Genomic DNA, 27,921 nt, shown 5'->3' on the forward strand with positions numbered 1-27,921 from the left:
AGATAATCACGGTTACCCTACTAAGTACTGAATTAACTATTCAAATTTTATTTCTTCTTTACTATATAAATATATTGAATACTTTTATGTACGATTTTGTTCGTAAGGTCCATTTAGCATACGATTATAATTTTTTTTCTTTAATAAAATATAATATTCAATTTTCTATTCCTTGTGTAAATAATTACAAAGTATTAGTCTGTAGAATAATTATCTTTTTCACAATAGAACCTGTACGATTTTCACTGTGAGTGACTGTATATCGATTGATTATGCAGAGCGAATCATACAAACGGATCGAGTCGTATCTTCGAAGACAAAATGACATATGTCCTCTTTCTCGATTCACCGAAGCTGCCCAAAGTAAGTTCGGACCATCTTATGGGAGTCGAGAGAGAAAGGCTCACACTTCCTTTCTCGCTCTTGAACAATTAATATCCGACTTCACGTCAATAGGTCTCCGCTGGCCTCTGCTGACCGCTGCTGACCACTCCTGTTACTTCTGACAACGTATAAAGATTGCGACTGTCTACTGCCAGCCTTTCCCAGTCCCTGCTGGCCTTTGCTGACCACCGCTTATATTTCTGACAACGCATAACGATTACTACTGACTTCTGTCAGACTCCGCTGGCCTCTGCTGACCGCTGCTGACCACTCCCGTTACTTCTGACAACGTATAACGATTACGACTGGCTACTGTCAACCTCTCCCAGCCTCTGCTGGCCTCTGCTGACCACCGCTTATATTTCTGACAACGTATAACGATTACTACCGCCGTCTGCCAGCCTCCGCTGGCCTCTGCTGACCGTTACTGACCACTCCTGTTACTTTTGACAACGTATAACGATTACTACTTGTTACTGCTTGCCTCTGCATGCCTCTGCTGGCCTCCGTTGGCCTCTGCTGACCGCTGCTGACCACTGCTGACCACCACTTATATTTTTGGCAACGTACAACGATTACTACTGGCTACTGCCACCCTCTGCTGACCTCTCCCAGCATCTCCCGACCTAAGCTGGCCTCTGCCAACATCTCCCGACGTCAGCTGACCATCGCTGACCACTGCTGACCGTTGCTGACAACTTGTGACGTGATATAATATAATATAATGTGTTTATATGTATTAAAATGTTGTATAATGTAAATCTATGACAATAAATGATATAATTTCAAAGTATTCAATGTGTTCTCATCATTTTTTACCGTCCATTCCCTCTCCAAATCATTCCCTTACCTATAAGATGCGTACCACCTTCTTCGCAAGTTCACCAGCATTTTAGAAATGTTCCGGGAACTTTGGAAATCCGAATTTGACCTTGACCTTGGCCCAGTTTCGAAAGTGGGTCAAGGCCATTCGAATCTTACAAAAATTCCTGGCACTTTGGAAATCCGGATGGCCTTGACCTACTTTCGAAATTGGGTCAAGGCCATTCGAAATTTCAGAAATCTTCCGGCCGACTGGGAAATCCGGATGGCCTTGACCCAATTTCGAAAGTAGGTCAAGGCCATCGAATCTTAGAAAAATTCCGGGCGCTTCGAAAATCCGGATGGCCTTGACCCAATTTCGAAAGTAGGTCAAGGCCATTTGAAATTTTAGAAATCTCCGGGCCGACTTGGAAATCCGGATGGCCTTGACCCACTTTCGAAATTGGGTCAAGGCCATTCGAAATTTTAGAAATCCTCGGGCCGACTTGGAAATCCGAATGGCCTTGACCCAATTTCGAAAGTAGGTCAAGGCCATTCGAAATTTTAGAAATCTTCTGGCCGACTTGGAAATCCGAATGGCCTTGACCCAATTTCGAAAGTAGGTCAAGGCCATTCGAAATTTTAGAAATCCTCGGGCCGACTTGGAAATTCGGATGGCCTTGACCCAATTTCGAAAGTGGGTCAAGGCCATTCGAATCTTAGAAAAATTCCGGGCGCTTTGGGAATCAGGATTTGGCCTTGACCCAGTTTCGAAAGTGGGTCAAGGTCACCGGCATTTCAGAAAACGCTCCGGGCACTTTGGAATTCCAGTTTTAAGTAGAGAAACGGTTTCTTATAACTAAGGGAATAATGGGGAGAGGAAAAGAAAGGTAAAAGTGACGAAAACACATAGAATTCTTTGAAATTATATCATTTATTGTCATAGATTTACATTATACAAAGTTTTAATACATGTACATCATGTTAGAAGTTGTTAACAAAGGTCAGCGTGGCCAGCAGGGGCCAGCAAAGGTCAGCAGAGGGATGCAGAGGCATGCAGAGACTAGCAGGGGCAAGCAGTAGCAAGTTGTAATCGTTATACGTTGCCAGAAGCATCAGGGGTGGTCAGCAGAGGTCAGCAGAGGCTGGGGGAGGCTGACAGTAGCCAGTCGTAATCGTTATACGTTGTCAGAAGTAACAGGAGTGGTCAGCAGCGGTCAGCAGAGGCCAGCGGAGGCTGGCAGACATCAGTAGTAATCGTTATACGTTGTCAGAAATGCCAGGAGTGGTCAGCAGCGGTCAGCAGAGGCTAGGAGAGACTAGCAGTAGCCAGTCGTAATCGTTGTACGTTGCCAGAAATATAAGCGGTGGTCAGCAGAGGCCAGCAGTGGCAAGCAGAGATCACCAGGGGCGAATAGTAGCAAGTAGTAAGCGTTATATGTTGTCAGAAGCATCAGAGGTGGTCAACAGAGACGAGCAGAGGCATGCAGTGGCAAGCAGAGATCAGCAGGGGCGAACAGTAGCATGTAGTAATTGTTATACGATGTCAGAAGCATCAGGGGTGGTGAGCAAAGGCATGCACAGGCAAGCAGAAACCTGCAAAGGCAAGTAGAGACTTGTAGGGGCATGCAGTAGTAAGTATTAATCGTTATAGATTATCAGAAATACCTGCAGTGGTCAGTAGCGTTCGGCAGAGGCCAGGAAAGTTCAGCAGAGACAAGCACACGCTGACAGAGATTAGCAAAGACCAACAGAGGGTAGCAGAAGTCAGTAGTAATCGTTATAGATGGTCAGAAATATAAGCGATGGTCATCAGAGTCCAGCAGAGGCAAGCAGCAATCAGGGGCAGTCGGTAACAGTCGCTGTATGGTGTAAAAAGTTGTCGGGAGTTCTGCACTTTTGTCAGCACTGGTCATCAGAGATCATCAGAGGCAAATAGAAACCAGGAGTAATTTGCAGAGTTCAGTAATGAACTCTAGGAAAGACAAGTAAAAATACCTGGGCAGACGAGATTCCGAATCGTATGCTGTTGATGTGAGGTCGGATTTCAGTTGTTCAAGAGCGAGAAGGCAAATGTGAGCCTGCACTCGGCGCTTCGTCTGGCATCTCTGGTTTATACCAGATCACGCGTATGTACGTGAGCTTGTAGTGTTTCGGAAAGTCGACAAAGGTAAACTGACTGCTCTTTCTTCAAGAGTCTCAGAGACTCTTACCCTACTGTAGGGTAACTATTATTATCTACAATTTCCTGCAAAAAGTCCATATTTGACGTCAAATAGTTCGCTTTTCGCGACGCTAGATGGCATGCATTTACCGACCTCAAACCCCCTGGTGCTAAAACGTCCAAGTTTGTCGAGAAATCCATCTAGCGTGGAAGACGCGAACTATTCTACGACAAACTTGGGCCTTTTAGCAAGAGAGGGCGCCAGTGTCGACGAGTGAGCACCATCTAGCGTTGACAATAACGAACTATTCCACGACAAACTTGGGCGTTTTAGCACCAGAGGGTTTGAGGTCGAAAAATGCTCGCCATCTAGCGTCGCACATGGTGAACTATTTGACGCCAACTATGGACGTTCCTTCAGCAAATGACGGTGCGATCCTTTACAAATAGGCGCATTATTATTTCGTTAATTCGTGCCACTAGGTACGCGAAATTTTGTTTGTTTTTGTATATAATAAAACAAACTTATACTGTATTTAAATTCTATTCTTTTTATGAATATTACGATCACCGTATCAAGTATAGAGTACTAACGTTTTCGTATTATAATGTATCGTAATAACGTAATTGTCATTGTTGCGTAGAATATGTCAAATAGAAACGAAACAACGGATCGAATCTTCGATAGAAGAGTTACATTCTTTATTACAAGAATTCTTATTATTACTATTTATTACTCGTCAATTTAATTTATTTATAAAAGCTTCGGCATCAACGGCAAAATGCGTTTGAAGGAAGTAGATGTGTCACAGTTGCTTACACCTTCGACAAAACGCCGAACAATATCTGGTGAACTTCTTCAGAATTCACGCTGGTCGCCATTACCTAAAAATAAAAGTTCCCAGCGAGATATCACTTGCTTTCTTTCCTAGAACTATTCAACATTTGTTACAAAATAAAGCACATTTTACTACGAATAGTGTCGGATATTTATTCTTTAATAATATCACAGACGAGGTACAGTACGGGCCACGATATAGCGAGGTCGTAAACTAAACTATTGAGTGTTGGGACAGACTACTGCTGCGGCACTTAGGGTCGTACATCTTTCTATGTCCGTAACTGCACTACCTTTCTTCATTTTCTACATCCATATATTATAAGCAGGTAAATTAAGATATTCAAGACTTGAGTAAGACCTGTAGATGTTACGATACTTCTAAAAATGGCAACATTTCTTCTCACGGCCTTGACCACAGTCTAAGGCCCTTAGCTGCTCATATTTCCGTCGATTCACTTGTTTCGGGAGCTGAAACGCGTAAACTTTGACACCTTCTCGAGTTTACGACCTCGCTATATCGTAGCCCGGACTGTATACGAGTAGACTGTAAAAGTCTATCGCGTCCATCGGCCCGAAGATCCTTAAAACCAAAGGTTCGTGACTCCCCCCCCAGCCCGGCAGCGTAGGAAAAAGAGAAACGAGAGGCGATACGTAATTGACGAAACGCGCGCGGGTCGAATTAACGAGCCTGTTACCGGGGATATTATCGTCGGTAATATTAAAAAAGAGAATTTACGACCTTGAAGATTCGTATCGCGAGCTCGCGGTGGCATAAAACACGTAACAGTTACTTGCAGAAAAATTCCTGTACGTTTTCGTTCCCGGAGCGAGGCTCGGCTTAATTAAAAACTCTTGGTAAATCGAGTAGCCGCGAGCACGCCACGCCAATTAACTTTACACCGGAACCGACCAAGACGACCGTATGACTCAGTGGGGGAGAAGGGGGAGGGGGAAAGGAGAGAAAAATCAACGGACACGGCCGCGAAGGAATTGGTTTTCCGTAAAAACCGCGGTAACAAATTGGTCCGCGATGCAAGACGGCCGTCGAGCAGCGTCCGGGAATCGCTTTACATAATCTGGGACCGCGATGAGAGCCCAGCGGTTCCTTTGAAACTCTGACCAACGTTTGATTACGATGAAATTACATTACTGCGCTTTGACGTGACGGGGGGTAACGCGTACAGACTTCCGGTGGGGCCTTCGACGCGAGTTTCGTCGCTCTTCCAGATCGTCACGGCCGCCATATTGGTCCTTCACGCGAGCTCCAGCGACATTTGCATTTGGTAACGCGTTGGAGATTAAGTTTCGTTATTTTTAAGCGATAAACGGTGCAGAAATTGTAAAAAGCAAAATATTAATATTAAATTTTCAACGTGAAAAATAATTATAAATGCTACTTTTTAAAGGACCAATCGCAGTATTGCTACCGTAAGGGAAAGTGTTGCTCGAAGAATCCAAATTCATTCTCAACGTCCGTTCAGATGAGAATTTACTTTTACCGAGGAAGGTTCGTAAAATAATTGTTTATCTTAAATAATATTCGTGAAAAGGGACGTTTGAGAAGCACTGGGTCAAGCGACGACCTAGTCCCGCGATCGAACCGAGCCGGAAAATGAAATATCGTTGAAAAAAACGAACTTGAGGAGGGCGAGGAACGTCGTCGAGTGTCCTTCAATTAACGAGAGAGGTCTAGGATTCGATCGGTCCGGAAAGGAAATCACCGGGTGGTCGGACTTCCGTTGCGGAGCGCGCGCGCGCGCGCTCGTCACAGCACACGCACAGCCGAGGTGAAGCGAGGTCGATGGAAAGTGGCATAATCGCGGATGTGGATCGGCTCAAGGAGAGCAGAAGAGGAGATCCTTTACCTTACTTATGTAACGAGCGGCAGCTCTGTGTCTCGTGTCTTCGACCGCATCCCGAGGACCCTTCTCTTGACCGGATTCCCCTCCCACGCCCTCCCCACCCCACATCCCCTCTCCTCGCGACGCTCCTGACGCCACTGTCCCTGAAAATCCCCCGTTCTCATTGGGTCGACGCCGCTGCACCCTCGTTTCTTCTTCAGCCCCGTTCCTCCGACTGTTTCCAACCGTCCACCAGGCGACCCGTGGGGGCAATAGTCTCCCGGATTGCATCCAGGGGGACGCGAGCCTTAATCCCTCGCGCGTAATTGGATGAAAAGAGGATTCACGGCGGTCGAGTTTCGTGGAAAAAGATTTTCGAAGGGTACGCGCGTGGATGACGTTTAGTATCGACGGGGTGCACGAATTGTCGGTAATTATTTGTTAAATGCTGGGTTGGTAACTCTATATTATCGGCAGATAATTAGGGAGGAATCGACGAGTAAAAAGAACGATAGAGGCGCAGAGAAAAAGAGATATTTTATGTTTTATAATTTTCAGAAATATCTTTTTTAGTTTGTTTAATGAACGTACGAGATCGTTGATCTTTATTCATATATCATTACCGACACTAGCGTGGAAAAGCTACGACTGGGGAAAGAAAGAAACTTTGGGGAAGAATATACTTTCTAGATTAACTATACCGAGTACAGAGATTCATTTCACGAATCGGCTAAAATAAAAAGGTTTCCTCCCTGGAATTCAGCAGACGTAATGTTACGTCTCCAGGAGGCCGGTTTACGAGGACCTTTTCGTTTCTTTCTTTTTCATCCCTCGTCTTCTGTTGCCTCCGGTCGGCGCCAGAACATCTCCGAACAACCACTGTAACATGGTCGATCGTGGCCCAATGACTAAGCGAGTTATCCGCGCGCGTATGCTTCACAAAGATTATTTTTCAAATTTCGGGGCGAATCCAAGAAAATTCTCTTCGATCTCCAGCAGCGCCCGCTTTCAAGTAACGCGCTCGTCTGCAGTGTCTAGAAATCACTACCTACCCCGGTTTCAAGCAAAATGCAATCTTTCTACGTTCAAACGCGACAAAAAGAGCATAATTAAATTTATTTCGGCATCCATCGAGCTTGAGGAGACTAAATATTGAAATTTTGCGTTTTTACAAACATAATATACATACAAGGTGACCAGAATATTTCACGGATGTTCGATCTAGAGTAGCAGAAATGGCAAATGCGTTTCGTTAGGCAATGTTTCGTGTTGATAGAGTAAATCAGGCTCGAAGTATCGAGCAAATAACGTCATTGTTTTACAATCGTACTTTCCCCAACGTGTTATGTAGACTCATCGCGAGCCAGTGTTGTTCCTGTGTTCCATTTTGCATCCGAAGCAAGCTCGGGAGCTCAGCTGGGAAGGTGGAGGATTCATTTAACGGCCGGTCGTAAAAGTCAGAAGCACGAGGCCGTAAAGGCGTTATTCCGGCGCACCGGTGATTTCGACACCGAAAACGGGGGCCGTTGTTGTCGGAGGTCATTCGTCGGTTCAACGTACGGGCCGTTTACCTGGCCCGGGCTCCTGCCCTCCCGAATCCTTGGCCATTGACGTTCCGCCATGTGCCGCATTACCATTTCTTCCGCGACCATATATTTATAGCCTGTCCAACAAACTCTTCGACACTCGCCGCCATAGCTTTTTCAACCAAAAATCGTATCAACGCCAAAATTTATTTACCATGAGACCTTATTTACCCGGGAAAACGACGATCAAAATCTGACAAACCTCGTAAAACTGTACTCCGTGACCCTTTGGACACCGAATCTCCGCTATTTTTGTTTTTCTATAATTTCATTGTAATAGATACAAGTTTATGGGTGACAGGAGTATGGAATGATATTAGTTTGATATTAGTAGATAAAATTGAAAGAATGTTGGAGAGATCGGTGAGGAAAATTAACACTTTGCCCATTGGGGGCCACAAAGTGACAGGACTATAAAATAGAGATATTAATTCTATAGTTTGATGTTAATAGACAAAATTGAAAGAGTGTTGGGGAGATCTGTGAGGAAAATTAACACTGCCTATTTATGGGTAGCAGGGCTATAGAACTGAAATACCAATTTTATAATTTTATATTAATTAGATAAAAGTGAAAGAGATAAAAATTAACGCTTTTCTCATTTATGGGTGGCAGAACCATAGAACAGAGATATTAATTCCCGCATTGAGGTGTTAAATCTGAACAAAAAAATAAGGTTACAAAAGTTCTTTGGAGTCCACCGACTTTTTCGATATTGAGAAATTAATTTTGTTTCTAGCTACAGGGAAATTATACGCGAAAATACAAACTTCTGAGCAGTTTCTTGAGTAATGATAATAAAAGTAACGATTACGTACGCGCCAGCTTCGAGCTCGAGCCTTCCGCCGAAGAATCAGGAAGGATTTACGGAACCGGAGAGTGCCTTGACCCTGAGAGAGGACTCTGGAGCGAAGAAAAGTGCGAAGGAACCGACGACTCGAGCGTAATCCGGGTCGTGCCACCTTGCCCGTCGACTTTCCGCGACGTTCAGCAACGAAGTCGAGAGGGAGTCCGTTCGAGCGAAGGGAGGGAGAAATAAACAGTGATGTAACTTTCAAATCTTGAACCCTCCGCGTAGGCCAACTCCCCGCAATTGACCGTGAAAGAATAATTTAACCCAAACGACGATAATTAAACGATGAGTAAAAATTTTTTAAAAGAAAAACTAATTGTGATATTGAATTTAAACTTTGCACAGTTAATTGCATCTATCTCGTCAAGTTGCGTGAATTTTTTAGTAGAAAAATGTAAAATAGTTTCGAAGATATAGATTAGCAACTATCGGTTCTTGTAACATTCGACGAAAAATATTCGGTGATGAATAGGACGATGAGTAAAAATTTGATAAAAGAAAAACTAATCGAGATATTGGATCGCAACTTTACACAGTTAATTGTATTTATCTTGTTAAGTTACGTGAATTTTTTAATAGAAAAATATAAAGTAGTTTCGAAGATATGGGCTGGCAACTATCGGTTCTTGTAGCATTCGATGAAAGATCTTCGGTGATAAATAGGGCGATGAGTAAAAATTTGATAAAAGAAAAACTAATCGAGATATTAGATCGAAATTTTGCACAGTTAATTGTATCTATCTCGTCAAATTACGTGAATTTTTTAATACAAAAATATAAAGTAGTTTCGAAGATATGGGCTGGCAACTATCGGTTCTTGTAGCATTCGATGAAAGATCTTCGGTGATGAATAGGACGATGAGTAAAAATTTTATAAAAGAAAAGCTGTTTGAGATATTGAATTTAAACTTGGCACAGTTCATTGTATCTATCTTGTTAAGTTACGTGAATTTTTTAATAGAAAAATATAAAGTAGTTTCGAAGATATGGGCTGGCAACTATCGGTTCTTGTAACATTCGATGAAAGATCTTCGGTGATAAATAGGGCGATGAGTAAAAATTTGATAAAAGAAAAACTAATCGAGATATTAGATCGAAATTTTGCACAGTTAATTGTATCTATCTCGTCAAATTACGTGAATTTTTTAATACAAAAATATAAAATAGTTTCGAAGATATAGGCTGGCAACTGTCGGTTCTTGTAACATTCGACGAAAGATTTTCGGTGATGAATAGCTGGGAGGAGTAAAAATTTTATAAAAGAAAAGCTATTTCAGATATTGAATTTAAACTTTGTACAGTTAATTGTATCTATCTTGTTAAGTTACGTGAATTTTTTAATAGAAATATGTAAAATAGTTTCGAAGATATGGACTAACAACTATCGGTTCTTATAACATTCGACGAAAGATCTTCAATGATGAGTAGCTGGAGGAGTAAAAATTTTATAAAAGAAAAGCTGTTTGAGATATTAAATTTAAACTTTGCACAGTTACTTGCATCTATCTCGCCAAGTTACGTGAATTTTTTCATAGAAAAATACAATATATCGCAAAAGATATGGGCTACTAACCGTCCTGAAAAAGTACCTTCAAAGATAACACGATTTCGCCTCCCACTTCGGTGGACCTAATCTGTAAAAACAACAAATTATTAACCTACAAATTTCCATAACAATTTCCAAGAATACCATTCAAGTATCATCGTTTATTTTCGTAAGGTGAAAAGACATTAAAATGAAACACAAGCTATATTACGGTAAATTGTCATCGTAAATGTACCATTTTTAACTGTCAACTTTCGTTTCGATACCTTTGGTTTTGGTCGAAAACGTGGCTGAAAGTCTGCGTGGTCGCGGCGTGCGAATCGACCGGGTGGAACGATTCGATCGACTCTCGGAATCCGTAATCGCGGGCTACTCGCGCCACTGTCAGCGCCCTCGGACGGCAGAACGGCGCACTGTAAGAGGAAAGAAGGGGAAAAGTCGCGGGCGGCGATCGAATTCGTAGTGGGGGCGGCTAATCGGTGGACGACGGAGTCGGAAACGAAACGAAACGTCGCGTGGTGGGGGGTCGGTGGCTGGACGCGGCTGGCGGGGAGGGCGAGGAGGGGAAAACGCGGCGGAGACGGCAGGAAGAAGGACGAAGGAGACGAGGAAGGAGAACCCGAAGGGAGACGACCGGCAAGTCGAACGAAGACACGAAGTTCATATCCAAGGAGATGTGGGACGATGGCCCGGAGTAACCTCCATCAAGGATGGACTTCCATCCACCGACGGCCGGGGGACGTACTATACACATCCATGCCTTTCCTCGCCAGTTATGCGAGCCTGGATAATCATCCTGTAGCGAGCGTCCCCGATCCTCCTCGAGCGGAGCCGGCGCGTTCAGATTTTCAGCTTTTTCTGCGAGCTTTTCTCCGCGGTCTTCGATCTCGATCGTGAACTTATCGTTAGGCCAAATAGAAACAGGTGTTTGACTATGAAAAATCTTGTTAAGATAAATAGTAAGACATTTAACTATTAACCCTTTGACTACTCAGTCGATCAGTTGACTGTGTGCGTACAACGCCCATGAGCGTTCAAATTGACCGTAGTCAAAGTGTTAAAGCTTCTGTGTGTATTATTACTTTTTTTTTAGGAGGGTATGTGTGTGGAGCTGTGGTTGAATGCATCTAATGCCTCGCAGGGAGGACTAATCTTGGAAGTAGCTTGAGACCGTACTGGGTCAGACATGTTGGTCTGCCTTTGAGATTTATTGATGGTACAATGATGTTTCTAGTCGTTCACACGTAGCTCTAAAATCGCTAATTTGTCCAGTTTTTAATTTAGTAATCTGTAAACATATCTCCTTTACAGAAATGCAAAAGGAAATACAGTTTTGTAGGATATTTGATGTCGAATGGCCCACAGCGTTTGATTTAAGAATGACAAGCGTAAATGGGCGAACAATGGATGTATAAAACAATAATAGAAACATTCGGAAAAATAGGCAATAGAACGATCCCTTGAGAGTAATTTTGGAAGACATTCCTTCGTCGTAACATGGAACGCTCACTTCCGGTACGAAAATATAGAGCGGAACAGGGCGATAAATATTTGTATTCTCGCGTCAGATCAATTTCTATTTTCAAGACAGTTTGGTAAGGAGACCACGATTATTGGACCTGAAAATGGCCGTCGACTGTCGCGCGACTTTTGCACAGTCAACGTAGTTTAGTTTTCAGGGACCAGTACGTTCAATCATATATTATTTTGCAAAATAATTTCTTGATAAAAAAAAAAAATGGGTGGTGCAAAACCTGCCCTCCAAGTTGCTGTTTAATTAAATTTCTCAAAAATGTAGCTCGACAATTTAACCTCCTACGTGACAAATTTTTAAATTCGTCGCATGAAAATTTTACGACAATGCAAAATCAAGATTTTTCCCTGCAAAAGGCTGAAAAAAACAATATTTTGACTCCGTTCGAAGAATTGCACGCCGGTGTATCGGTGTGTGGTGATCGACACGCATTAATAAATTTGTTTATTCGCGGATAAAAGCACCGACCAGCACTCGGGGTCGACGACCACAGAGAAAAAGTATTGTTGTTTTCTTTCGACGGCCGCCTCGAAGCGAATAATGACGTCAACGAGCCGTGATCGGTCGAAATGTGGAACAGGAATCGTAGAAAACGAGGGAAATTCTCGTGTAATCTTTAGATCACCGATCCGTGCTAGCTCGCTCCAAATTTGCCAAAGAAGCTTACCGCAACCGAAAGTATCGTTTTCGTACACTGGAAAGTTCCTAACTCCAATTTCTACGCCGAAATTTCAATGTCCTCTTCACCGCGGGGGCGTTAAATTTATCGCGACGAATTCCAAATGGTAAATAAAGTTTACAGAATTTATAATCCACGTTACAGAATTCGTACATTACGAATGCTCGACTATTCTCAAATGATATTTCAATTATATTTGTGGAATATTTGAGGAACACTGAAAAGCTTGATAGAAGCTAGTAATACGAGCGGTAATAAATTTAGTTCACTTTCGCCCAGGGGTGTACAAGTATTAATATAGAACGGCGAAATACCAAGGGAAACAGGAAGACGTTCGTTTTCAGAGGTGTAATAGCAAACTCCGAAGAAAACGAGGCACAGAGGCGTGTGCCAAAGGAAAAGCTCGATTGCATCTGCCATTTCCTCTGTATAAATCAGGAGAATGCATTCCTATCCATGCAAATATGCAGTACAGCGAAGGCAAAACTCTCTGGTTCCTCATGTTACGCGTGAAACGCGTTTATGCTTGTTGGAAGGAAGCAAAGACCTTTTCAAATGATTGCTATTTAATTTTTTGAATAATTCGAGAACGCGAGGATTTTAAAGTGTCAGCAATTTAACGAATTTTAACTATTTCTATAAAGTATTAATTATACGATACAACTCCTAGTACATGTAACATATAATTAGGTGGCGTGTACTGGGGAAATAAAATATCTAGAACGGAAGATTTAAGACGAAACGGACGATCGATTATTAGAATCGATGACTCCGTGCAGTTCCGACGGAATTCCCGATACTGTTACGGCATTGAAGTATCGGAAAGAAAGTGCTTTGACGGTCGAAGAGAGGCGGGGAACTAATGATTCATAAAGATTCGAAGAAGCACAGGCGTCAGGTTGCCGAAATGGGACCTTGGTTACTCTAACTTTCGCTAATTGCGAGCGAGATCAAAGGCCTCCCGCGAGAACCTACGATATTATACACAAAACAAACACAGATAGACGTATAATTTACAGCCTACGATATATGTTCAAATACAAAGTCGGATAAAGTGTAGTCCGATTACATTTGTCATGACGCGACTACCTGTAATCACGCGGTAATAACCGGTCGAATTACCGTGTAATTACAATTGTAAATTTCCCGAGCGTGTAAAAACTATCTAATTATAGACTACATTTTTCTTTCCATTCGAATTCTACTAATATACAGACGTTTTCACGCATTATTTATGCACTTAACCGACTATATAATTCATAAGTGCCTTCGAAACCAGTGAAACAAGTTTCCATCTCATTTAATAGCATGAATATTCTTGTAGATAACATGTGGGTCTGGGAAGACCCAGCTGGTTCGCGTAAAAATTTCCGTTCATCAGTGGGAGTATCGAGGAAGATGGGTTCTGAACTCGCCAGCAGAGGGCTACGCTCTTGACTCTCTCACAAGCACTCGATCCACCTTTTTTTATTTGTATATACAGGGTGTTCGGCCACCTCTGGGAAAAATTTTAATGGAAGATGTTAGAGGCCAAAATAAAACGAAAATCAAGAATACCAATTTGTTGATGGAGACTTTGTTAAAAAGTTATTAACGTTTAAAGTTCCGCCCATACTGAATTTTTTTCTCGAAAATGCACAAGATTTCGGGGGTATGTTTATTCGCCAAAAATGATTGTAATTGACCCCTGCAACCGAAAATAATTTTTCCAGAACGATTTGAAATTTTCTTTTTTTCGCACCATTTAGGCACCAAATTAGATTTTCGGTAAGGAATTTTTTTCTCGAAAGTGTGTAGGATTTCGGAGGTATGTGTAATGACCAAAAATGATTGTAATTGACCCCCGCAACCGATAATAATTTTTTTATAACGATTTCAAAAATTTTTTTTTCGCCGAAAAATTTCACCACCTACCCGATTTTTTTTCTCGAAAGTGGATAGGATTTCGAGGGTATATCTATTCACAAAAAATGATTGTAATTGACCCCCGCATCCGAAAATAATTTTTCCAGAACGATTTGAAATTTTTGAATTTAATTGTTAATAACTTTTTAACGAAGCCTCCATCAACAAATTGGTATTCTTGATTTTTGTCTTATTTTGGCCTCTAGAATCCCCCATTAAAATTTTTCGCAGGGGTGGTCGAACACCCTGTATACGCTTCTCGAGAGGCGTCTGAGTGGGGGGCCTAACACTGAACGGATGAAGAGTACTACTGAGGTGATAGCTTCCGGACTCGACAGCAGAGGGCTACGCTATTCTTGACTCTCTCACAAGTACTCGATCGATCAGTGTCAAAGGAGCTGATTATGACGAATGTCCAGACGTTTTCAGAAGTTTTTCATGCCCCGAAATGAGTCGAAACAAATTTCTACCTTGTCTAATCGCATGAATACTGTAATAAATGTAGGATACAGGGTCTGGATAGATTTCATCAGCTGGTTTGGGAACGTTGGATCGGTCCCATCGCTGAACCCCGGGGAAGAAAAGCACAAATCCGCGTTGAAAACCCACGGGCGTCCTAGTAGTAGAGACGGCGGTCGCCGCAGAAGGAAATCGTGACAAGTCGGGGAACAATTCCGTGGCATTCCGCGGAGATGGTCAGGCCGACGAACCCCGGTGCTCGTCCGTGCGAGCAGAAACGAACGCATACGCGTGAAAGTAATGGTCTTCCCGGTTCGGTGTGCGTGTGCCTCTCGCGTCCCCCCCTCGTGTGTATGTGTTGTGCACGACTTATGTGCCTGCACCACGTCACATGACTTCGCCTTAACCCAGTGCCAGTGGCAGTGCCCATGGAACGAGCGGTTTTTGGGTCTAGGTCTATCGAGGGCGTTCACCCTGCTTACGTTGTTAACACACTTACCATACCGCTCGACGAACCAGGCCTCGCACAGCCGCCGCCACGGCGCTCTTCCACCTTGCCCGCCAACCAGACGAAGAGAGTTAACGTCTGCCTACGCCACTATGACCTCCGGCCACGTGGTCAAAGAGGCTTCACTTTTAATCGCGCTCCGCTCGGACGAACTCCATCCGGCCGGTTCCCGACGACGCGCGCCATCTGAAAACGAAAACCACGCGCCCTCGTTATCATCGAACACGCCACGAACCTTCCCCCCTTCTTACACCAACGACCCTCGATCCACGGTTCATGGTTCCCCTAGGTCAAACTCTAGAATTTTAGATGGAATTAATTTCTACTCTTTTGGAATTATTACTAGTGGTGATACGTTTGAGATTTGAGTCTTTAGACCTTCTAGAGATTCTAGTTAATTTTTAAAAATGTATCAGTTATTGATGCTTTCAATGCCTGGGTGACCAAAATATTTATAATTCTTAAAAAATATTGGAAGGATTGGAGAATTATTCTTTGCCCTCGAGAGTCATCATATATAATGGAACATTCAAGATTGAGTCCTCACAGAGACCTGGGTGTAAATTAAAAAGGTATTATTTATGCTTTCAATATCTGGGTCATCAAAGTATTTGCAATCTTTGAAGAATTTTGCAAGGAATTATTCTTCACCCTTTGAGATCATCATAGACAGCGAGACGACCAAAATTAAATCTGTAGACCTTTCACATATTCGAGAGTAAAAAAAATATATTTGTCATCGATGCTTTCAATTCCCTGAGCTGCTTCAAGCACCGAGATACTCAAAACATTTCTTTATTACTGAATACGCTTTGAGCAGCTTAGGAGTTTTTGATTATCATCTTTTTGCATAATGCATCCTTTGCCCATTAATCGTTGGCCTGAGGGGATCGCACGCTCGCATAAAATCCGAATATATTCCTCCCTTTTCAGAGTATCGTCGATTCCGATCAAATTTCCTATCCATCGTGCCGCGAAACATCCCCGCACTATTATTAAACTGTCCGCTCGCTTCCTCGTTGGTGTGACGCAATCTACCAACACCTGAAAAACCGCTATCATACGTTCAATAAAATACTATTCAAGTCAAAACACTTAGACGACCGATCTCCGTAAATTTTGTCAAATTTCATGATTTTCGACGCAATATTAAACGTGTCAAACATCCTCCAAAAATTCGTCAAGAATTAAATATGATTTTTAATCAAATTAATGGTAATAAATTTCTAAGCTGAGCAATACTTAATTCTATAAAAATTAAAAATTTCTATACATCGTACGAGGATAAAATTTCATTTTCAAATAACGGATAACTTTTAATCTAGCTTCTGACGTTAAAGAAAATAGAAAATCCATAACTGTACGTTAATATTGCATTAACGAAAGGAACCTAGATTAGTGGAGTCTAAGTAAATTAAAGAAAATTAGCCCGAGTCCGGAGTATAGCGGTATTTCGGTTTGGACGGAATTAGCAAGGCGGAGAGTTTGAAAAGAATCTTTAATAGCGTGCCCATTAAAATGGAACAGGCGAAGATAGATGATCGACGACACGGTCGACGCCCAGAGTCGCGAGACTCGCGATCGAAGTAGATCGGTGGTGAAAACCAAGTGTTCGTCAAATTTTATAGAGGGGTCGTTGTCCTGGGGACAGCGACGGGATCAGGACGTTCATCCCATTGGCATTGTTACCGCGGCACTGGCGTCCATCTTCGAGGCAGACGAGAAAAATCCCTCTGCCTACGCCTCGACACCTCGGAAATCTGTTCGGTACTCGCCAACGAGTTACGTGGACGTTTCGAAAATACAATCTCGACGTTACACGATCGCGAAAAGATCGCTAATACATAAATGTTTAACTGTAATCATCGTTCGTCTTTTCGACGTTACGCGGATCTCAGATTAGAAGGTTCCAATTTTCTGTTTTATTCGCTATATATTATATTATAGAAAAGTGAAGACTTGCGATCTTCCGTCCGTCGATGATATTTTGGATTTCGAGTTTCCGGTCCATTTTCATCCACGGAAATTAACGAAACGAGAGCCGGGTCAAACTGGACCCAGACCCCAAGGGCTAAGTATGGTTTAAAAATGACTTTTTAAATTTAAACTAGTGGATGAAGTATTATAAACAAATTTCTGTACAGCGACGCGAAAATTCGTGATTGGGACCGCGTCGTCGATAATCTATGGCCGTTTTATTGGTTCCATTGAACCCGGACAGCCCACTCGTTTCACCTTCGCTTCGAGCGGTCGTTTAACAGTACATCTTTCGGATGTAAATTCGGTCCGTGGGTCCGTGGTGACGAAATTCACTCTCTCGCAGCCGCTACTTTCGTTGACGACGAGTGGAAAAGTTCCCTAAACGCAATCAGGACAAAATGACGCCGCGTTACCGTTAGCCCTCGGAGCGATCGACACGCTCGTGCCGGGGCGTCGGTAGGCGGAGGTGGGAAAAGGGTGAAAGCCCTATGAGAACGTTCGAGATGAATGGACGAGGCTGCCCTGGAGACCGTTATCGTTAACCGCGTTCGACGCGCGGAACCTGGACGCGGATCCGTGGAAACGATCATGGAACCTATTACATTATCCAAGGGAACTTTCTAACGCGCCTCCGTCGGGGACCAGGAAACACGCGAAACACGTAATAATCGCCAGAGATGGCCAATATTCTCATCTAAACACAAGTATCCAACGATCGAAAACAGTTACTATGCGATTGAAAATAAAAATTGCAATTACAGAACCTTAATATCAGGTTGCTTTATAATAAATAGTTTTTATCATCAAGAGCCCTTCGTGGCTCCGTGCATTAGACACTTATCCATGACTCTCGAGGTCTCGAGTTCGGTTCCCCAACTGTGGAGAAATTTTTAATGTCGTTTTTCCTGACTTAGATCTTAAATCCGTATCTATAAAAGGGTCATGTGCAAAATAGTAATATAATAAATAATTACAGTCTCCACTGGGATTATCTATTATTCGAATAATTAAAATATTTACTGTTCATGACGGGATAGAAATTAAAATTGCAAATGTGGAATAAAATATATTGCATTAAACAAATTCTAACGTTAGTGGTAGCGAAGAATTCGTCGTTAAAAATATAATTAAATATTGCGTTTCGTTTGCATATTTGATGGTTATTGCTTGAATAACTGACCGCGTTAATCGTAATAGTGGGACACATTTACCAAAGTGAAACCATTGTATACGCAGACCGATGCCACATGTTTAGTTCTACTTTAATAACGAATAGTGCTTTGATGCAACCGAGGACGTTAAAAAATTTCCGATTGCTAGAATCAGAGTGGTAATTGCTCATTCTAGCAATCAAGAGTCCGAACACGCCTAGCGCCTTACGTGTACAGATTGAATCGCTTCAAACTCATGCTTACGAGGGCGTGGTTCCGTACTACGATTCCTATCTAATAATTATATCTTGGAAACTAAGAGTGAAGGATCATTTTGCTCCAAACCGCTCTCAAACCTTCCCTTTTTAATTTCGAAATCACTGAAATCGATGAGATTATCAATATTACAAATAACTGTCTTTCTTCGCGATAATTGCAATAAAAGAAACTAAATTCAGATTATAATTCCCCTGACCTGTAAAATTCTTTCCCACTAGTAAAAATATACCACGATACCAACAATGTTAATAAATTCGATACGATAATTTTCTCCTTTCCCAGCTTTTAAAAACAAAAATCACAAAGTTTCATCGTCGATAGTTAAACAAATAAATTTTCAGAGTTCGAAAGATCGCGACAGCGATTGTTCGCGAAGGTAACGAGTTCCCTGGTCGAGCTGGCGACCATCGTCGGGGCCTCGCTCGATCGCGTATGCGTGCCGCGTGCGGGGCCCGATGCACATGCACATGCACGCGACGCACACGTAGACGACGCTCGCGCCGTTCAGGAATTGCGATGCGTGACCTAGTGCCGTTGCAAGCGTTCTACCTTCGAACTAGGTCTTCCTCGTTCCCAACTAAGTCCCCGCGCGCGCGCGCACACGCTCGCCAGCGCGGCCAACGACGCCGAGAATGCACCGGGGCGCCGAGCGTGCAATCCTCTCGAGGCGAATCCGTCTGGCACGAAACCTCAACCTTACAGACTCACCTGCCACCAGAACATGCACCGTTCGTTTCATTTCCCTCTGCAACCCTTAGAAAGTCACGTTTTGGGGCTCTATTTGGGCCCTAGAGTCAGACTCAGACAGTTTTCAAAAATACGATGGCTATCGCGATGGAAAATATTTTCAAAAGATTGGCTGATGTCTCTTATGTATTCGGGATCGATATAAGGCCCAATTTAGATTTACAAGTGCTGTGTTTTGTTAGACACTATAATCGAGATTGTAGAATTTTTTATCAGTTATGTCTGTTCTAATATGAAGGTTTCGGGGCCTCATCTGGGCCCAGAGTCAGAAATTCTCAAAAATACGATGTCTATCGCGTTGGGAAATATTTTCGAAAGTTCAGAATCGATATAGGATCCAATGTAAACGCGCAGAAGCTGAATTTGTAAATGTCTTTGATGCTTTTGTCGGGAAAGGAAGTATAATTTTTGAACGAGAGACGGAAAAGGGTACCCGGAGTGCTCGGTTATTGACATAAGGGTTAATCGGCCGCTGGAAGGCAACCGCAGACCCGCGTGGTCTCCATGATTTCCAACGGGCTCAACAGCGATGAGACAGGACGACGTCGCACGCCAAACGACAAGGATGCGAGCCAACTTGGGAGATTGGACAGCCCGGCTCGCGGTTTCTGCGGGAATTAACCTTCTCCCGGCGAAGTGGATGTTGCTACCTTGAAATATATTGGACGATGACTGGTCAAAAAGATGTAATACCTCGTGGCGTCATCCACCTGGCTCGGATCGGATGCTCCGTCCATTAACACCTCGACTACCGACAAACCTTGATACTTGTAAATTCGTTAACAATTGACATTAGGAATACCACAAATTAACAAGTGCTAAACTATCGAATGCTACTATTTGTCAGGCTATAATTTCAAAACAAATTTCGAAACCGAATTATTGTTTTCTCGTAAAGTTCGATCACTTTGAGTCTTCCATAATGGAACCATGAATTTAACCAACGCGTAGTCTAAATGACGATTTTACATGATTAATAAATTTCAACGTAATCCTCGGAGGGCGACGATAGTAATCGCCTGGTCTCATCCATGTCACTCGAGCCACTACCCCTGGGATCTGATTAAACTTGTTGAGCTATGCATAATGATTATTCACGAATATCGTCCTACTGAATCCACCAATGTGTCACATAACTGTTCCCTTGGAAGATATTATTGTTTTCTGAGCAAATCTAAAGGGGTGAAAAAATTAATTAGAGGTCGTACGAAGCCAAAAATATGTGGTACCGCTTAAAAAAGCCTCGATGATCAGTTTGTATGACAGTACCCCTCTCCTCTCATACAATTCTTAGTATTATTTCTGTTATCTTAAATCCAGAATGAGACATATTTAGGTGTCTCTCCTGATTCACCCTGTACAACGACCAAACTGAGTTTGCGTTACAGTCTTACTTCTTTGAAACGATATCAGATGACACGCGCTAGCCAGGCTGCAGACCTAGGCGACGGTCTAATCGCCTAATCTCGTCCCAGTCGCTCGTCTCCACTTTCGAAGTCCCTTCCTGAGGAATCTTATTAATCTTGTCGAGACGTACCACAATCTCAGGCTTTTATTTTTTCACTACAGCAAAATCTCGTTGATCCACAGTAATTGGAGGAGAGCAAACGATCCAAGCTTGAGATTCCAACGTGTATAAAAATTGGATAAACTCCAACGTGGTTGATACACGCCCTATGTCTGTTCAAATCTATCTAAATACGCTTTGGAAAATATTTTAGGCGAATTAAACAGCGTCTGTTTTGACCGTTAGACCTGCAATGCACTTTGCAACGTGCATAAAACGCAAAAAAAATTCAGAGTAAACCCGCGTTAAAAAACATCGTACGGCTGAAATTCCGACGAATATGCGTGCGTTGGCCCGATCGACGGTATAATTTTCTCAGAGGAGAAAAAGTTCAATTTAGATGGACCAGCTGGATATGCATATTATTATTACGACCTGCGAAACGAGGACCAAATTCTTCGACGTCGCTCGTCCGCCGGTTCCGTTATGATATGGGGTGTGATATCCTACTTTGGAGCAATCGACTCGGGAACTCTGGCGATCCGAAAATTCCCATTTCTTTTGGAACTTTCAATACAGGAGGCTTCGAGAGAACAGTTTGAATAATTTGTTTTATTACAGAACCCCTTTAACACGGAGTTAAAAAGTCAAACTTTATTTTGGTTTAGAAATTTACTTGTTACACTCGCTAATACGTATATAATAAATTGATCCACTTCCATTGTGTGTCTGAAAAATATTCTCGAAAGTGTGGCGTGTTAAAATCGTTTGGGGACGTCGAAAATACGCAAGGACGATCGACCACCCCTGAAAGTTCAACGCCTCCCGCGTTAAACGCGCCGATTACGGACGATCGCGAGTTCCTCCGGTTCAACGCCATCGAGCATTCCGGACGCGAGCAGAATTCTCAAGAAAATTCCATTTCTTTTGGGACTTTCTCGTGGTTCGCCCGGGCGTTTGTGAATTCGTCGGTACAGCGCGAGTGTCCAAACCGAAATCGACGATTACGTAAGCTGGGTCCCGTATTCGTGAGGGGAAACAGCGTCGTTTCGGAGGGGGGCCCGTTAGAAACGGATTTGTTTACGTACACGCACAGGTACGCGAGAAAGGTGTGCACGCGCGCGTACGATTCCGTAGAAGCGTGGCGAGGTGCGACGAAACGCTAAAGGCGGGTCAATGCCTCGTATACGGAGCAGTATACGACTCGCCGACTTTCCGTATATGCCCGGAAACCACCGCTGAGATTCGTGGCCGCGTCAGAGAGCTCGATAAAAACGAATGTGTCACGGGAGAATTCCCTTTTCAAAGCGGAATCGTCCGCGCTGTTTCTCCTCGTTCCCGTTCCCAAGCCTCGAACGTCCATTTTCATCCGCCAGAAACTGTTCCTTAATAAATAACCGAAAACCTTTTACCGGAATACGAATTTAAGTCCAAGTTCGAATTATTTTCTGGCAACAAAGGTTGTCGAATTTAATAAACGCAAGAGAAACTGAATTTTGTGTCGTAATTCTGGTTTGCCAACGACTTGGTTCCCATCTATCGATCGAATCGACGCGACTTTTCTGGACGGTTGATTACATTACCGCGCGGACCGTTTATTTAAATCGAAACACGTCCAGCTTCCGTCGAATTTATCATCGCCGTCGTAATGTCGAATAAACGGCCCGTAATTATTGCTCTTTTTCGCGACAATTAACGACGCGCGAAAATAACGACCTCGTAAGGGAACTGTAGTCTCCAAAATAAAATTAAGAGCACAGTATTTATATAGACAAGCAGCGCTAAGACAGTGGAAGTTCCATAGAATATAAATTCACTATTAAACACAAAGTTCGTGTTTCCTCCAATCTTCTGTCGTCGAAGATTTTACTTACAAAATTGATCAAAAGAAGGTTCAGTGTACGTGATTACTGTCCAGGGCGCCAGAGTATTTAGACACGGTCCTGATCGTGGGCTCTGACACCAATCAAGACGCCTACCCAACGGAGAAGAGCCTCGATTGGTGCCAGAACTGGGGACTTTCCCTTCTTACTGTTCAAAGCGAGTAGTACTTTGGTCGTCGTTCAGGTGGCGCATGCGATTCATTCTCAAAGATGGCGACTTCCGCAGCGTTATAGAAGCTACTGCAAGTATGCAAAGATCGATGGTTCTAATAGGTTTTTAGCTACACACCTGGTCAGTCTACTCGAAGATTGTAAACAACGATGATAGCGAGTATCCCTAATGGTCGATAAAATAAATCGATAAATAAAATAACACAGATACAACAGACTTATGAAGAAAATGTTGCATCTTTATGTGTTTTGAATAATATTGTTCGCGTCCATGGGGCATCGTTGCTCCGTTTTCGCCAAATTATCGGGAACGTCGTGCAGCGTTTACGGGCAGGATACCCTTGTGGGTCACGGTGTTTCCGTTATAGCAGTGGACGGTTCACAAAGGCGTTAAAAGTGTTTTATCCGCCTGGCAATATGCCGTCGATTTAGATCTTGCGTCACGTACGCGACGTTTCCTGCGGACAGAACGCGACAGGACGCGGAGAGGAGTCCGGCCTCTAGTATCGCGGTTCGGTTACGAAATAGCACGACAATAAACCGATCGCCGATACAAGATAAATGGTGGCTTAGTCACGATCCGGGCACGGCCACGAATTCGACAGGTTGGAGGCTTCACGGTCGGGTCTTTAACCTTCGAGCGTTGAACTCGCCGCGAAAAAAAATCCTCGATGGCGGAATAGAACGGGCCACGTTCACCATTTTTCGTTTACTCCTCCGACGCGATTCGGTGGCGTTCCTCGGTTTTTTCGAAACCCAAGGTATCCAACGCTTTTGCTTCGAGGATCGCGAGTCTTACGAAGTTCAGGGATTTTCCAACGCGAGACGACTTCCCCGTTGCGTACGCGCGTAATTTTGCATACAATCGGTAACGAGAATCCAACGGTCGGCCGGGAGGAGGAACCGGTTGTTAAAAATATGATAAACCGGTCGCGAAAAACGGAGAAAAAGACCAGAGAGTCCTGAACGCCAAGGGTAAAAAATCTTTGGTCCCCGAATACAACGCTTTCTTTGATGGGAATATGTGTCAAAGATCTTCTACGCGTTACCTCCGTTTCCTTTCATTCTCCCAACACGATTTGATTCGATTTTATATGATTTAAATTTGATTTCTCGGAGTCGAGTACCCCAAATTTTTGACACCTTGACATTTGGAACTCAAGTTCCTATTTTATCGAATTTTGTTACAGAAGATAGTAGTCATTCGAATCATGAGTAAAATGGAGGGACAAAGGAATACGCGATTTCGCAGATCGCCGTTTGCACGTGAGCGATTCACGTTCTCCAAAGCTTCAGGATCGAGAGGGATCGAGGAGAGAGGAGAGGGCGGGTATGAAGGGCGCGAGAAAAAGAAGAGGGGATTCAATAGCGATGGGCTTGATCCAATTCCCATGATATTGATCGTTGACCTTCGACTCGAATCAACGCAAACCCTGTCACAAGGGGGTCAGCTGGTGGGCCCAACGCTTACAGGGGACCTTAAATCTACCCATAATTCAGAAATTTGTACGCTCGAGGTACGAACGATCTATATTTCAGCGACTGTAAGTAACATAATTGGAACAAAGGGAAACGATTGATCAGTTCTCGCTTTCGAGTGCTAATTTTTACTCCGGATTCCCTTGTGCGTCTTAGAAAACGATATAAACATACTCGATAAGCTTCTCTTGTTGCAATTTATCGATAAAAATCGGACACTGATTTCTTATTACATGATAGTGTAAATATTTGAAGATAAACTGAGAAGTATGTGACTTCCGACGCCGCTCCTGACTCACATGTGGGTCAAGGAACGTGTGAATAGGGAGTATGCTGACCCGAATATAGGTCAGCGGACTGCGAACGTGTTAATTTGATATAAAAATCACTACCCACCCCGGTTTCAAGCGAACTGGCGAATCCTTCGTTTCATCGCTCGAAAACGGGAACTATTGTACCGTGTTTCCGCTAGCTGGACTCATCGACGAGGCTTACCTAGCAGATTCTGCCCAAGGCATGACGTTTAAATTCAAGTCTAAGCAAGATTTATTAGACAAACCTCACCGAGTATAATATGAATAGACGATACAATTTTCCAAATGCCCCCAAAAGATTAATGTCTACGTTTTCTTTACTCCTAGAATCGCATTCTATTTAGCCTCAAACTGATTTTGTCTTTCTCCGTTCATACGTGGTATTCGATTTATGCGGAAAATGGTGGAACGAATTAATCGTAACGTCGAAGTCTCTCGCCGTACGTATAGCAAGTATTTAAACCTGTCTTCGCCAGCCATTTCGCAAAGTATATTAATCCAAAGCTATTCCTGACTTCCAGATACCATTTACCTTTTTTTCGAATCCCGAGTAATGGCTAGGCAAATGCAAGTTCTATTGTTGGAAATTCTCGAGGCGAGTTTAATTGCACCGATTCGCCGGGCTATCGACTTTTCAGCGTGAATCGAGAAAAACAAACGCGTTAACGCGTCGACGATCGCGGGAGATTCCTCATGTTGTGCCACGCAGAATTGTGCGCTCGCAAACACACAATAACCCTGTTTATGTTAACTGTACGTGACCTAAAATCGAAGACAATATTGAGCTGGGTCTTCTCTGGGCCTTTCTAGTCTTTCTCGAACTTCAACTATAGGTCGTAAGATTCTCTAGAACTCGAGAGAAATGTTTATAAATCATTTCGGTGAGATAAAATTCACAAGATTGTCTTACGCAACTGTGCTGAATATTTCGATAACCTTCTTTCTCGAGTGGTGTGATATACACACGTTATGAATCTCAACAGTATAAAAATTAAAATTAAATAACGTTTAGCCAGGGGACCATTTTAAAAATAATTCTTCGGTGCCAAATAAAGAAACGCTATAATCGCCATCTGGGGGGGTTGAACAAACGATGTCTTGTGTCCATTTAAAATTGCAAATGATCGTCATTGCCGTTTCGTTCCAGAGTATGTACAGGTAAAATTCACACCTCGCGTGCATTTGGTAACGAAAAATGCGAAAAAGTGGCCAGAGTAAAAATAACGATCGAGTCGCGTCGAAAAAATCCCGTTGCCCGGTGAAGGCCCCCGTCCCCCGGAAGAAGGGCCCCGCGACTCGTCGGGGCGAAATTCCGTGGGTCCGTTCGCGGTGTTCCGCGAGGATCGTCGATACCGTTCGGTTCGCGGTCGAAGCCATCGCTAGGGACAGCCTCGAGGAAGCAGAGCGGTCGTCGACCCCTGAAAATACTCTTACGCATTGTGTGCCACTTCACTTCTGAGCGGTCTCGAGGCGAGCGAGCCGAGCGAGCGGGTCGGCGGCGTCCCTCGCTCGAGGCTAGCGAGGACGAACCTCGATGTTTCCGACTCGGTGTTACATTATGGCCCCAACGTAGGATTCCACCATGCGGCCCACTCCCCGCCACCGTTCCTCGTCCACCGACGCCACCTCCCTTTCTTTCGAGTTTCTTCTTCGTCTTCGTCCTCTTGCTCCTACTCCCTCGTTTCTCCTTTCAGCCTCGACTCGGGCCCCAAAGCTAACAGTACTCCCGTGCCTAGCCTAGCCAGACGTTGAGACCGTCAGGGACGTACCGCTCGAATTTCTGGGCCCAAATGAAAACGAACCACGCAAGTAACGCTACTACTCTCGACCTCCTGCTCCATTCGAGTCTCGCCCTTCGAGCTTACCGAGACCCGCTCTGGCTCGATCGTCTCAGTCCCACGCGCCACGAGCCCCCTTCGGACCCAACACCCCATTCTGACCGGGATTTTTTACTTTATCGTATTTTTTCAATTGTATTCTCACGATTAAAAATGCCTCGATGCTCAGAAATGTTAAATCTACGGTCGTGTTTTGGTCGAGTGTTATTAAATACACTATGGAAGAAACCACGTCGAGAACCCTTAGTCGCTGAGTAATTGAGAAATTAAAAGAGAGAAAAATTTTGTTTCGCGCTGACCTAGATCGGCGAGGATTAAAATCATTAGCCAATTTAGCTCAATATGGAATAAAAGTTTCTCTTTTTTAATTTCTCGTGGCAAACTATATTCAACATATTTTTTTTTATTTATTTACTATTCGCGTGAAAACTAACAAGGCACTCGTACGTCTGCAATTTTTAATCCTATTCGTAAAATTTTCTTTAAAAAGCGACCTGAGTCACATTTCAATGGGATTTAGGTTAACCAGGAATCGATCCTTCGGTTCGTCCAAATTCCTACAAAGCGTGAATTTCATTTCTCTTTCGTACTTTTCGATGGAAACAAGTTTTTTTGCGCCAGGGCTTCTGCGTTTCTGCCATTAATAAAGAATTCTAAAATATCTCGAATCGTCATCGCTATTTTTCCCCCCCCGCGGAAGCGAGTTTGTTTTTAACTCTTTCCACTCGATATATACTAACAGAAGTTCCGGTAGAAATATTTTTAATTTTAATTTACATTTGTTGCGCAATCTTCTTTGTCGTACTTTCTACATCCACGTTACACTGTTTATATTTTTATACTCGTGTAAATACCTCCCCCTTTTTTAGCTATTTCTATACCCGAAGAGGGCCCCAGGAAAGAAAGCTGTAACGCTGTTGTCGATTAAATAAATTACTCTCGGCGTCATATTTTCTAATAGAACCGTCCAGCGAAAAATATTTCAAGCAAAAGAGATTTGATTCGCGCGGCGTTCCTTCAGCGTCGATGGATCGAAGAGGACTAATTGCGAAACGAGTCGTTCAGTGCTACCACGAATTGTCCCTCGAGTATTCAATGGCGAAGGTCACGCCAGAGAGACCTTTCGTCGAGGACACGGTGACGAAATTGAATAGTGGACGCAAGAATGTTTCGAGGATGGAGCCGTCTAGCGTTCAAGGACCACCTAGGTTATTAAACCTCGATTCCACGGGGAACGAAACAGAATTTTTAAGTCGACGATGGGCCCTCCTCACCCTGAAATATCCACGAAAATAAGTAGAATTAGAATTCAAATGACAGACAATATCAATCTACCAGAAAATGTCTTTAAAATTCCCACAATCTTTCTAATCAATCTCTGTTGATTTTCCCAACATCGTTTAACCATTTAATTCTCCAACCCTTATTTATTTTATTTGCGGTGATTTCTTGTAAATTGCAATTTTAATAC

General features: G+C 43.2%; 1 protein-coding gene across 13 annotated transcripts in view; it reads right to left on the reverse strand.

Annotated features, from left to right (window-relative positions):
• Positions 1 to 6,168: 6,168 nt before the first annotated feature.
• Positions 6,169 to 27,921, reverse strand: part of LOC143347569 (protein FAM76A) — an 85,095-nt gene continuing 63,342 nt past the window's right edge. For 5 of the 13 annotated variants that reach the window (XR_013080639.1, XR_013080638.1, XR_013080633.1 and 2 more), the window contains 3 exons: positions 15,093 to 15,287; positions 10,283 to 10,429; positions 6,169 to 10,104 (listed from right to left, as the gene is read on the reverse strand). The gene's annotated coding sequence lies outside the window, so the exon portion shown is untranslated. Of the gene's footprint in view, positions 10,105 to 10,282; positions 10,430 to 15,092; positions 15,288 to 27,707; positions 27,726 to 27,921 lie in introns of those variants that run through there. The other 8 variants (XR_013080630.1, XR_013080631.1, XR_013080636.1 and 5 more) reach the window with 8 other exon arrangements.

This window comes from Colletes latitarsis, chromosome 2 (assembly GCF_051014445.1).
Source record: "Colletes latitarsis isolate SP2378_abdomen chromosome 2, iyColLati1, whole genome shotgun sequence".
In the NCBI taxonomy this organism is placed as follows: domain Eukaryota; kingdom Metazoa; phylum Arthropoda; class Insecta; order Hymenoptera; family Colletidae; genus Colletes; species Colletes latitarsis.